The following is an 11,717-nucleotide window of genomic DNA, read 5'->3' on the forward strand; positions in this document are numbered from 1 at the left end:
AATTCCATAAAAAAACACACATATATGTGTATATGTGTGTTTTAGATTATAACTTTCTATCGTTTTAAATCTGTCGATATTCAAATATAAGTATCACATGTGGCTAATATTTGCCCTTGATTGCAAAGCTGTTTTATTGCTAAGGAGCCACAGGGAAATTGGAAAACATATAATCAGAAGATATACATGTTTCTGCATCATAAACCTCAATTCCTGTGTAATCAGGCTTTGTTTGTATAATAAGCATTTTAATAAAAGCAAAATCTCATGAAGTAAAACTGTTTAGTTTTTACTAAATGGTAAATTAAACATTTTACTGCAATAATTAGAAAAATAGGAATAAAAAAAAAAATAAAAATAAATATATATATATATTTTAGAAAAATGTGAAACATTTATTTTAACATAATTTTTATTAATTAATAGGGAAGTAAACTATACAGAAAAGCAATTTTTTTAGAACTTATTTAAAAAATAACACTTTAATTCATATTTCATTACATAAACACTTTTAATAGCTCTTGGTTCAAAACTGATGAGGTTAGTGGGTCATCGGTTTGATCCGGTGCAGGGTTAACATAACCACTGGTCAGTGTGACCCAGTTTAAATGTTATTTATATAGTACTGTTGGCTTAATAGATTAAATGATTTAAGACATTATTTCAATAAACACATTTGACTGTGCTTTCCAAAATAATGTAAAAGTAAGAATGGTAAATTAAGTAACTATACACAGTATGTTTTATTTTAATGAATTTAATTTAAATAAAATCTTTTGGGTGATGTATTTGTGATCACTGTGGCACAAAATGTATGCACTGTAAAAACATAATTTTTTTTTTTACAATGTAAAAAGGATTTCAGAATCAAATCATATATATATATATATATATATATACACATATATATATAAATATATATTATTTGATTCTGAAATCCTTTTTACAATGTAAATAACACATGTTGCAATAAAACATAATTTCAAAATATCATTAAAAGTATATATATATATATATGAATATGTGTGTGTGTTTTTTACATTTAACGACATGTTACAACTATGCTTTATTTGTGCTGAATTGTTTTTCTTAAATTAAATAATCGGTGCAATAAAATTTTTTATTTAACACACATCTTAAAAAGACACCACTATACCATCAAATTACCTCTTTAGCAGTGAGTGAATGTCAACACCCAGTAAACACCTTTGACACACAAGCTTGAATGTGACGAGCGACTTAACCAAACATTCCTGGGTGTTCCCCTGTTACGGTCTCCCACTCTTCTACCTGGATGCAATGACCCATCTGACCATCCAAACTTCACTTGGAAAAAAAAAAAGAGTTTTTCTCAGTTTTCTTTGTGTGCTTAAAATGCCCAAAGAAATGCTAAGATTTATTAAAATATTTGCAATTTTTCTGGTACTATGGTATAAAAGACATTTTATAAAACTTTTTCGGTGTAAATATGCTTTAAAACGGAAACAGAAAAAAAAAGAAAACCCTACAAGGATTTGTGAATTTGGGAGTATAATTCCGTCCCCGCGCTTATCTGTACACCCAGACTATTTGAGTGTTTTGAGATGCGGGCTCCCTGAGGACGGATCGAAGGCGTCCTAGTAGAACTGCACATCAAATAAATAGGAGGATGGGATTTATATGGAGGCTGTGTCTCTGTCAAACAGGGCTCTGCTGACTGAAGTGATCCCCACGGCCTGAGCGGAGGAGAGGAGGGAGAGGAAGCCTCAGAGGGAAGAGGGATAGCTTTGGAGGGGCCTTGCTGATGCACTCATGCTCACACAAACTCAAACACAATGTCCCCTCTCAGCCCTGCACTGTGACCGGCCCGTGGCATTGCCCAGGTATGTCAACTATGTTTGCCAAGCCATCCATCAGCAGTACTCCTTCCCTCTTGAACCAGGAACTTTTGTTGGAAACATACATTTGTTCAGCTCATCGTTTGACTAAGTTCAACCGAAATCATTTGCTTAAAAGTGAGATGGAGGATTTATTAGCTCCACAACTTTTTTTGTTCTGTATCTTTATCCTCCCATTTCAGGTTCCACAGCGCAAAGTGCTCGCCAAGGCTAGTCAGTACAGTTTAAAGACATTGGTGGCCCTTATCGCCAGTGACCAGGGTTAGCAAACAAACACACTGTAGAGAAGTTGAGCTGCATGGAGGCAGGAAAGATTTATAGCTGCATGACGTTCTCACATGACAAAGAAGTTTTTTTTTTATATTTTCTGGTTAAGTGCTTGCATCAAGTTGAAACGGACCAAAAAGACAATGTTGGATGACGGAAAAAGTGTTATTTGACATTTAAATGATTCAAAAAAGAAAAACCAACAGAATTAATGCATATCAGGAGATTTAAGAGAATTTCTTCTGGTGATGCAAGCAGAAACATTCACTGTTGTTGGCTTGATTAAAGCGACTTCTGTCATCTCAAAAGGGAAAAATGTGTGGGCTGGTATGTTTGCTAAAGCACCCAAAGTTCGTTAGCTGGAGCTTTACCTCATTCCCCGAAACACAACCTTCATTTATCTTCTCCGCTTCCACTCAATGTGAGAGAGAAAGAGAGAGCAGATATGGCTAAAAGTGCCACGTTAATGATTGACTCCTGGCACACTGAGCATCCTGGATTGAGTGGCCACTTTGCCTGCACTCGTGCTGCATTTTCAGCCGTAAATGTTTGTGGTCCCACTATCCTCTTCAGGTCCCCATACAACATTATTAGCACTGAAGGGGAGGTTAGGATGGGGTTGGGACAAAGTTTCAATAAAGAACCACTGGCATGCAGAGGTAAAAGGAAGATAAGAGCTTGTCTCTGACCCTTTTAGCGCTTCATATGAATGTGGCTGAGCAAACCTAATCTCCCTCCTTCCAGATAAATCTGGCCCTGCTTTGTGAAAGCAAGTTCATACATTTGTATTAGTCCCCTTTCTCCCAAGTTGACTTTGACAAAGTTGAAATGAGTCCCAGACTTCTCATTCACGGTTCAAGATGAAGAGCAAACTGAGATTAGGGGATGTTAATTAATTGCAGAGTTAGTCCAAAAGACTTTTTCTTTTCATGCCATCCTGCCGGTCATTTGCAATGCCATAAATTTATTTTATTTCATTCACTTTTCATATTTGAATGTATGAGTGTTGCTTAATGGTTAAAAATTAACCATGCAATGTGAGCTGAGTTGAATAATAAAAGAATTATTGCTCTATTAACGTCTTCATTTACTGTAAAACCTTATTATTAGTTGGTCTTGGGAAGCTAAATGTGATTGTTAGTGAGACGCTTTACATGACCACCATGCCAGCTCCTTTTATTAACTATTAAACTGTTCTAATTATAAACAGGTGATTATTTGTGTGGAAAATAGAAGTAGATGTTGTGCAGCACAAATGATCTTCCTTTGTGGAGGAAGTATAGAGAGTAAAGCACAGTGAAATGTTATAGTTTAATAATCCAAACCCTTTTTCATTGATTTTCAACAATTTGAAGTGGTGGCCTCATGACTCTTCACTGAAAACTGTGGTGGAAGGACTTAGTGTTATTTATGAATTCTGTTTGAAAATGTTTTGATTTATCACTGCAGGGTAATGAGGGTGTCCATCACTCTTACTGGTGTATCAAAAAAAAAAAAAACAAAGAAAGATGGGAACAAATTAGTATTAATATTTTTTGCTTTTATTTTGCTTAGAATTATTAGAATTAATATGTTTAAGTCCCAGTCTTCATTTTTATTTTGGCTTAACTTATTTCCAGGCAGTTATTTTTGCAGAAACGTTGCACATGAACCATTTGCAGCACATGCTTGATACATGAACATGACTCTGGTGCATTGCCTCCTAACTCCCTTTTCTGTATAAGTGATCATTGCTTTCATTACAAATAACTATCAAATGCAAATACACTGACTTTTAAAGTTTTGCAATCTAGAATCTTTAAAAGTCTCAAAGATTTTTGGCATTGAAGTTCACTAAACATGGCAAATATGGCAACTAAGCTGCATTTATATTAAATGAAGACTTTATTAGAGTTATATAAATGTAAGATATTAAATATTTATAACCTTTTTACATAAATTTGCTCAAAAGATAGTTAAGTCTACATCAAAATATTAGAATTTAGTGAATGTAAGATTTGTTTCAGGAGAGTAAATCGACTTTTGAAGCACGAAGCACAGTAAGGTAATTACATTAAGATATTACATACAAATGCTATGCCACCCTCCCAACTTATTGTTTAAATAGAACCACATTATCTCACTTTATTGCAACATCATGGGAAACATTTTGTAAAATTGAAATATAATCTGCTATGATATGTTTAAGAACATCTACTTTTTACAGAGATTAGGCTGCTGCAGCTGATTATGCATAGGCACCTCAATTTCAACTGTTGTATGTATTTAAACTAATATAAATGGTCATAATGTGACAGCGTATCTCTATTTCCCCCCTCTACAGATGTTCATGGATGTTCAACTTCCTGCTCTCCTCACTTTCATCTCCCTGCATCATTCAAGCTGAAAACTCCTTCCTGTCGATGTATTTGGCTATATCTGTGTCTGACCTGTCTGCCATATGTAATATCAAAGCCTCTGTCAGCACAGAGCTGAATGGGAACAAAAGAGAGGCCTCTATTAATGATTAACTGTTCTAAAAGCCCCGGCTTTTGTATTCCCATGGTGCCCAGGCTATCTGGCCACCATGTGACATGCTCACAGCATTTTTCGAGCAGATTGAGGGAAAGCTAGTGAGCAAACACAGGTGCTTTGGAGCAGCGGTGCCGACGCTGTCAGGGACAACCACAAACAAGAGCAGCTATGCCTGGCTAAATGAATCCCCACCCCTCCCAGCGCCATCACCACCTCCTCAACCCCCCGCTCTGTCACCAGCTAACTTGTTTGCTAGCTGCCTATAGCTTTCTTCTGCATGGTCTCCGAAAGCCCCCCCTCCTTTCCCTTGCACAAATGTAATGACCGCCACAGCCAGGCTCCAGAACTTCTCACACTCTCCAAAGAAACAAACAAATAAAAGTGAGGACGGCCGACCACTTCTTTGAGGTGATGGCATTTGCTGCGGTCATGACTAGTGGGTGAGCAAACAAATTAATGGTGTCTGTGTTTTCACTTTCTAAACTAAACTAAATGTCTTTTAGTTCAAGTGGGGCAATACCACTGACCCCAGTGTCAAATGCTGCGGAAAGGTTGCACACTCTCGCTCTTGAAATGTTAAGAGCAGGCCATAAGAAATTACCCAGGACTTAAGTATAGCTGTACAGTACATAACTAGGATAATGCCAAATAAGTTATCTGATTTAAATACAGGCTTATAGTTTAAAAAGCTCCATATTTTGGCCACAAACTGTAACAAAAAGGCCTTTAAAGCTCTTAACCTTTTCATCAGAGTGATGCGGGGGGGCTGTGTCGTTCCACTTTGATAAGACAATCAGATGATAGGATGGCGTTATCTTAACACAGCTTTTCCGGCTGGGAGACAAATGAACAGTGTGTGATAAAGGGAACAAAAGATTTAGCTCTTATTGGCTGGTTCCTCTGAGAAAGGGAAAAATTATCAGAGTGGAAAATTCACATCAGGTGCTGGTATTTCAATTTCAATTCGGTACTCAAGCCAGGTCACAGGGACAGCTTTATTTCCTTATCACTTAATATTCCTGTCATCTCAGGCAGGGTTTTTGGTTCTTAAAAATTGCATTTTGAACCTGTAAAGCAGCCATCGAAGGATAAAGGGGATAAAAGTGTTTCATAAAAAAACAGAAAAAGCTGAAAAAAAGGATGGTTTCTTTTTCAATTTCCCAATGATCAATTAAACAAAGGTTTTCCTGTGGGTTTTCTGACTTTTACAGCCTAAATCATATTGTAAGAAAAATCTGAGGATTCACTCCTTTGTTTTTTTTTGCCATCTCCATGAGAAAAGATTGGATAATATTATTGCTCCCTGGAATAAAATGTTATCACTGTGATGGAAAAAAATGGAAAATTATGAAAAAAAAAAAAAGCAAAAACAAAAAAACGCTGTCAAATCATGTGTAAATAATAAAAAAATTATCTTACTAAAATGTGTTGTCTATCATTATAAATATTTTCTGTATCCCTCCATTTCTTCCAAATTATATCTTTAGACTTTTATTAAAGCTTTTTATTGGTGTCCAATTTTTGTCTTTCTGAAGTAAAACATTTTTTTAAAGAGACTGTTTAGCTCAAACATCTTTTTCAAATCTATCCAAAACAAGGGCATAGTCATGCTTTTTTTTAGCCTGTTTGATAACTTCAAATCAACTTTATAAATGCGTTATTTAACGGTTGCTTTTCAAACCCTCTATCATGTTGAAAAATTAGCACTGATTATTTATCCAAGTCTTGAGATGCATAAGATTGAGCAAAGACAAATGATCTTTTAAGACTTTATAACTTATTTAATAACAGATTAAATTAACTGAATTTCTGAAAAAACATATAGGCTTTTCTGATGATTCTGTTCTCATTTATTTGCAGCACCACTAATGCCATTTTTAATCTGTTTTATTGATCAGTTTGGTTTTTCAATCCCTAAACCAAAGATAAATGTATCATCATTAAGATATTTATAGGAAAGTTCATCTTTCTGCTTATTTTTAGCCACTTGATCTCCTTAGTATATAATTTTACTAGAGGTGTAAACAGTATTAATGTTTATTACTGAAGTAGAAGTGGAAATCCTACTGTTTAAAAACACTTTTGTAGAACTTTAGTATGACCTTCAGCTTTTTACTGAGGGAAAACAGTAAAAGTTAAATTTCTAAAACTACTTAAATTATAAAAGTAAAAGTAAGGCAGGAAAAAATGTTAAGGACAGATGCTTTAAACTTTATGCGGGTTACTGCACTACGCTATTAAAGGAATATTTTCTGGGTATAGCTTCCTTACATTTTATTACTTCTATATTTAATGGCAACAGTGTCAAGTTTAACTTTGCATCATCTTGAAAAAATGTTGGTATTTGACAAACAAGTTGGTGCAGTACCGAGTCCAACCACAAATAAATTACTTGTCTGAATAAATTTGGATGTTTTTTTTTAATACTAACAGACCGTAACGGAAATGAGCTTACATGAAACAAAACTAACGAGTCTTTTTCTAAAATGTAACGACTAGAAAGTTGAGATAATTGCAAAAAAAAAAAAGTATGTATGAATAGAAGTAAAAAGTTGTGAATGTTGTAAAATAATTCCTCCAGTAAAGTAAGTAAGATAAAAAAGTATTTGTAATTTGTTACTTGAGACATCTGGATTTTACACTGGTTTAAAGAAGTGAAATCCTTTTTTTTTTACATTTTACAAAAAAACAAAACAAAGACATTCAAAAGCATGTTGTTTAAATAGAACCACATTATCTCACTTTATTGCAACATCATAGGAAACATTTGGTAAATGTTGTATATAATCCATATGTTTAAGAACATCTAATTTTTTCAGGGACAATAATATCTGTAATAAACTGTAAAATATCACTTTAAGGTACTGTGAAATATTAAAGCAATGTCGGAACCCTCGGTTATTGTTTTCCTTAAAGCTGCATTTTTCAGGATTGTTTTTAATTTATTTATCCATTCCTCCATTCAGAATCAGTCCTAAAAGAAAATATTGTGAGGGACCCTCTGAAGAAAGTTAATCTCATTTCTGATTTTCTGCTTATAACTTGCAGGGATTGACCTTTTTGGGAGCCAAATCTGAACAGAGGAGTTATGAATCCTTTGCTTGAGAAATCTGCAGTCCACAGTACAACGTTGGCTCTCTCAAGAGGGATTTGAGGCAAAATCTTTGTTATATTTTTATTATACAGTGGTGAAAGTGGTCCCTCCCAATTGTCTGTCCAGACTCCTCTCAGACCTTCAGTTAAAAGAAGGTTTTACAGTAATGAGGAAAGACATGAAAGCTATCTGAACACAGTGACATGTTGAAAGGCCTCCTTTGATCTGCCATGAACAATGGTAAAATTTGAAAAGAGCAAAGTACGCTTTAAAACGGCAGTGCACCGCATTAACCCTTTGCCTTTTGACAGGTCCACACCTAGAAACATGTAATAATCTATTCAATGGAAAATGTAGATCATGAGTAATGGGCTTTTCGTAGAGCAGAGGATCTTTGTGCTAATTCTGCCTGCTGCCTTTCTACATAGGCAATAACGATAACACAGAGCTGGCCTCTGTTCAAAGCTTTGTAACATACCTACTTGTTTGTCCTTTGTAGTGGCAACTTAAATATTTCAGTTGAATATTTAATGATGATTTTATAAAAGTTTTGGTGCAAGAAGATCAACATTTAAAAGGATGCGAGACAAACCCCCCCAACAGAGCAGAGAGATTACCGTGCAGTCAGCCATGCCAGTCATGGGTCAGTGCAGACCGGCTCCATCACCAGACTCTCGTGACACTAAGTGGGCCAGAGAAATCTCTGCCCATTCACCAGACAGTCGGTTGACTCCTCATGGATTACTAATAAAACTCACCTTCTCCCCTAAACAATAACTCTGCAACACAAAGTGTCGTTGGTTATTTTCTGTGATGAAAGCCTGTTTTTCAAATTAAGAAATAAAATGAAGGAAATTAGTTAGACATGATTGCCATAACAGTGAACACCTCAAATAAAACGATAAGAATAAATCTTATCAGTCACAATTTATTCAGGTAAGTAAATTAAAGTTGCAAGATAAGGTCAAAAGGAGGATGATCATGTCTCTGTAATCAAACATTCACAATATGACTGATAAAAGATTTATCAAATGTTTATACATCAATCCAGAGGTGAAGGTGAGGAACTTTGTGGCCTTATTTTGACTGTTATCCCCAGATAAATCTCAAAGGGAAAAAATGGACAAAATACAATTCAATGCCAACTGCAATCTTTCAATACCAGAAGCACCACCTAAGAAAGGAGGTTGAGAGCTAGCAGTGTTAGGAATTGGCTCATTTGTGTTATTAACGAAGCCTCACAATCTATCGCTGTATAAGTATCAATCATAGTTACAGTGAGCCATCCTTATTACAAAAGTGGAGATCACTTTAGTGTCTGTGGTTCCTGAAAGTCTATCTTTTTGGATGAATAATGGAACAAATGTTGGCATAAACAGTTGTAAAATATTCATACTGGCCCAGGTTGTTCTTCACCCTTTAGCTGGAATGAGTTCAGATACAAAAAGACACTAACGAAACAAAAGGTTCTAAATCGTGTCAAAGGAGCGGAGAAAAAAACAAACACAAATCTTCAAGAAATGTTATGCTAGAGAATTATGTTAGAGAATTTCAGAAAAGCTTACGATGCAAAGAAAAACTTTTATTTATTTAATTTCTGAAGTTAAATATGTGTCATTTAGGCATGACATGCTTCTTTCACAGAGTTTCTCACTTTGGGCAAATAAACCAATTAGTGACAGACTTGAGAAAACTTTAAAAAAAGAATTTCCTGCATGGGATTAATAAAGAAATTCTGAAATACCAGATATTAGACAGCCGTCTAATCAGAATTTTGGACTACAGTAGAAAAGAAAAAAAAGTTAAGAATTGAATATACTTTAGAGGATTTATTATTTAAATAAGCAATAATCCAATCAAACAAAAGACAGGCTTCTTGTACATTCAAGGTTAAACACATCAGTGAATATTTAAAGCATTTAAAATTCTGGTAAGGATATGTTTAAGTGACCTGGAAAAAACTAGTTTAAGTAGTTATACGGTCAAAGTTGATTGATCTAAATGACACATTTGATAAGCAAGTGTTATAATTCTCCAATTTATTGTTCAGATTTATGGTTTTGCAAGATATCCAGAAAAAACAACTTTCTAACCCTGTTTAAGTTTATAAGCAAGTTAGTTCTTTAGGGTCATGGTATTCTGGACTGTTTCATTGTCTGTTCATTTTCTACAATGAGCCATAAGACAAAACAAACCACTCAGGTAATGAATCTGTGTAGGTCGGAGACCTCTGCTCTCCCTTCATCATGCCTGAACTGAAGTTAGTGACAGACATCTAGCCTGACGCCTCTCTCAAAGCAAAAACAAGGTTGATCAAGCAGCCAGAGGCTTTTCACGGCTGTTCCAATAACCCTGCATTCACCACAATGCCTGTCCGTCTCTTTTATGAATACAGCTCGTGTCCCTTGTGTTCAATTACCTGAGTCAATATGGATGTATTGAACCTCGGCATACGAGCTGAATCATAAAGTGTATATACAAGAGCAGGGATGTTATGGCCGTCTCAGTGGGGGCAGTGAAAATTACACCAGCCCAGGAAGTAAACAATCTGGTAATATATGAGCGCAGTGATGGAAAAGAAGTGAAGAGCTTGTGAATTTCTTCCACTGGATTGACTAAAGATGTTGATCTACTTCACATTATTACGTCCTTTAAATTTCATTTGTTTGTTAAAATAAAAGTCTGCATGCGGCATTAATGCCTGCGTGAAAGGGTTCAAATGAGACCTTGTATGCTTTGCGTGTATGAGACAGCTGCTCCTTTTTGCCACATGCACAAGCACACAAAACACACAGAGACTCACTCAGGTAGCAGCTGGGCAGGCTCACCTGTCATATTAATAAAACTAGACAATCCCTTCCATCAGCAGTGGAGCCCCCGCAGCATAGGCTAATGCCGAAAGAAAGACACGACACAAAGGAACAGAGACACAGAGAGACAAAATGACTCCAAAAATTCTATAAAATACAAAATATAGGTTAAACAGAAGCATTAAAAGATCCTCTTTAATTTCTTCATATTTTGATCATGATAAAGAAGGAGCAAAAATTGAATTTAGTTTGTTTTAAATATGCAAAACCCAATTCATTTTGAATGAAAAAGAGCAATTTATAAAATGTTCTATCATATTATTTAAAATAATAAGGCATAAAAATCAGAATTAATACAACGACAAACTTCTTCACATATTTGACCTAATACAGAAACAAACTAAGCAGTTTTCTTGGGCTTAACAATGAACAGAGTGCCCTCAAAATACATGCCACATTTAAAAGGAAACCTTTTATTTCTACAAGTGATAATTTACATATACATATATTTAAGTTTTTAAATCTGAATAAAACGTTTAAAACATTTTTTGTTCAATTTAAGAGCGGACCACATTTTTTTCACTCTCTACATGATACAACCAGTTAGATGCTGCATGATTCAGAAATAACTGATATAATCCGCCCTCCCGTCCGTCTGTCCATCAATCCATTAATCCATCCATCCAGAACAAGTTACCAGTTCATCACAGGGCGACACATAAGGTCCACAGGCCAACAAGCTAACACTTAACCCAGCATGGTTTTCTACTCTGGTGAAAGACAAAGTAACTGGACAGGACCCACAAATGCAAAGGGGAGAACATGCAAACTCATGAAACATAAAACCTGAGATTCAAACCTTTGACTTTCTTGCGGATTGAAATGATGCCCATCAGTAATCTACAGTGCAGTCCTTCTATATTTAAGATTATGTTCATTTCTTAAGCAGGAAATGTCTGACATGGATGAAATATAGTTTGTGTTGAACTGTAGAAATGGACAGATGGGGAGGCCCCAAACCAAGTCCATTATTAGGCCATCTGACCTGGGCTACAAACAGCACAGTTTGTATTTTGTTGGCCTTTACTTATTTTAAGGAATATTAGTGATTAGATAGATTGTTCTTTTTATATCACACATAAAATAATGTTTTCA

At 35.2% G+C, this 11,717-nt stretch overlaps 1 long non-coding RNA gene across 3 annotated transcripts in view; it reads left to right on the forward strand.

Annotated features, from left to right (window-relative positions):
- The window catches only part of LOC107098595, an 18,694-nt gene extending 12,712 nt beyond the window's left edge, over window positions 1–5,982 (forward strand). For all 3 annotated transcript variants that reach the window (XR_001481895.1, XR_001481896.1, XR_001481897.1), the window contains exons 2-3: window positions 1,686–1,862; window positions 4,468–5,982. This is a non-coding gene — a long non-coding RNA (uncharacterized LOC107098595). The remainder of the gene's footprint in view (window positions 1–1,685; window positions 1,863–4,467) is intronic.
- The last annotated feature ends 5,735 nt before the right edge of the window (window positions 5,983–11,717 follow it).

This window comes from Cyprinodon variegatus, unplaced genomic scaffold (genome assembly GCF_000732505.1).
Source record: "Cyprinodon variegatus isolate N-32 unplaced genomic scaffold, C_variegatus-1.0 Scaffold27, whole genome shotgun sequence".
In the NCBI taxonomy this organism is placed as follows: Eukaryota; Metazoa; Chordata; class Actinopteri; order Cyprinodontiformes; family Cyprinodontidae; genus Cyprinodon; species Cyprinodon variegatus.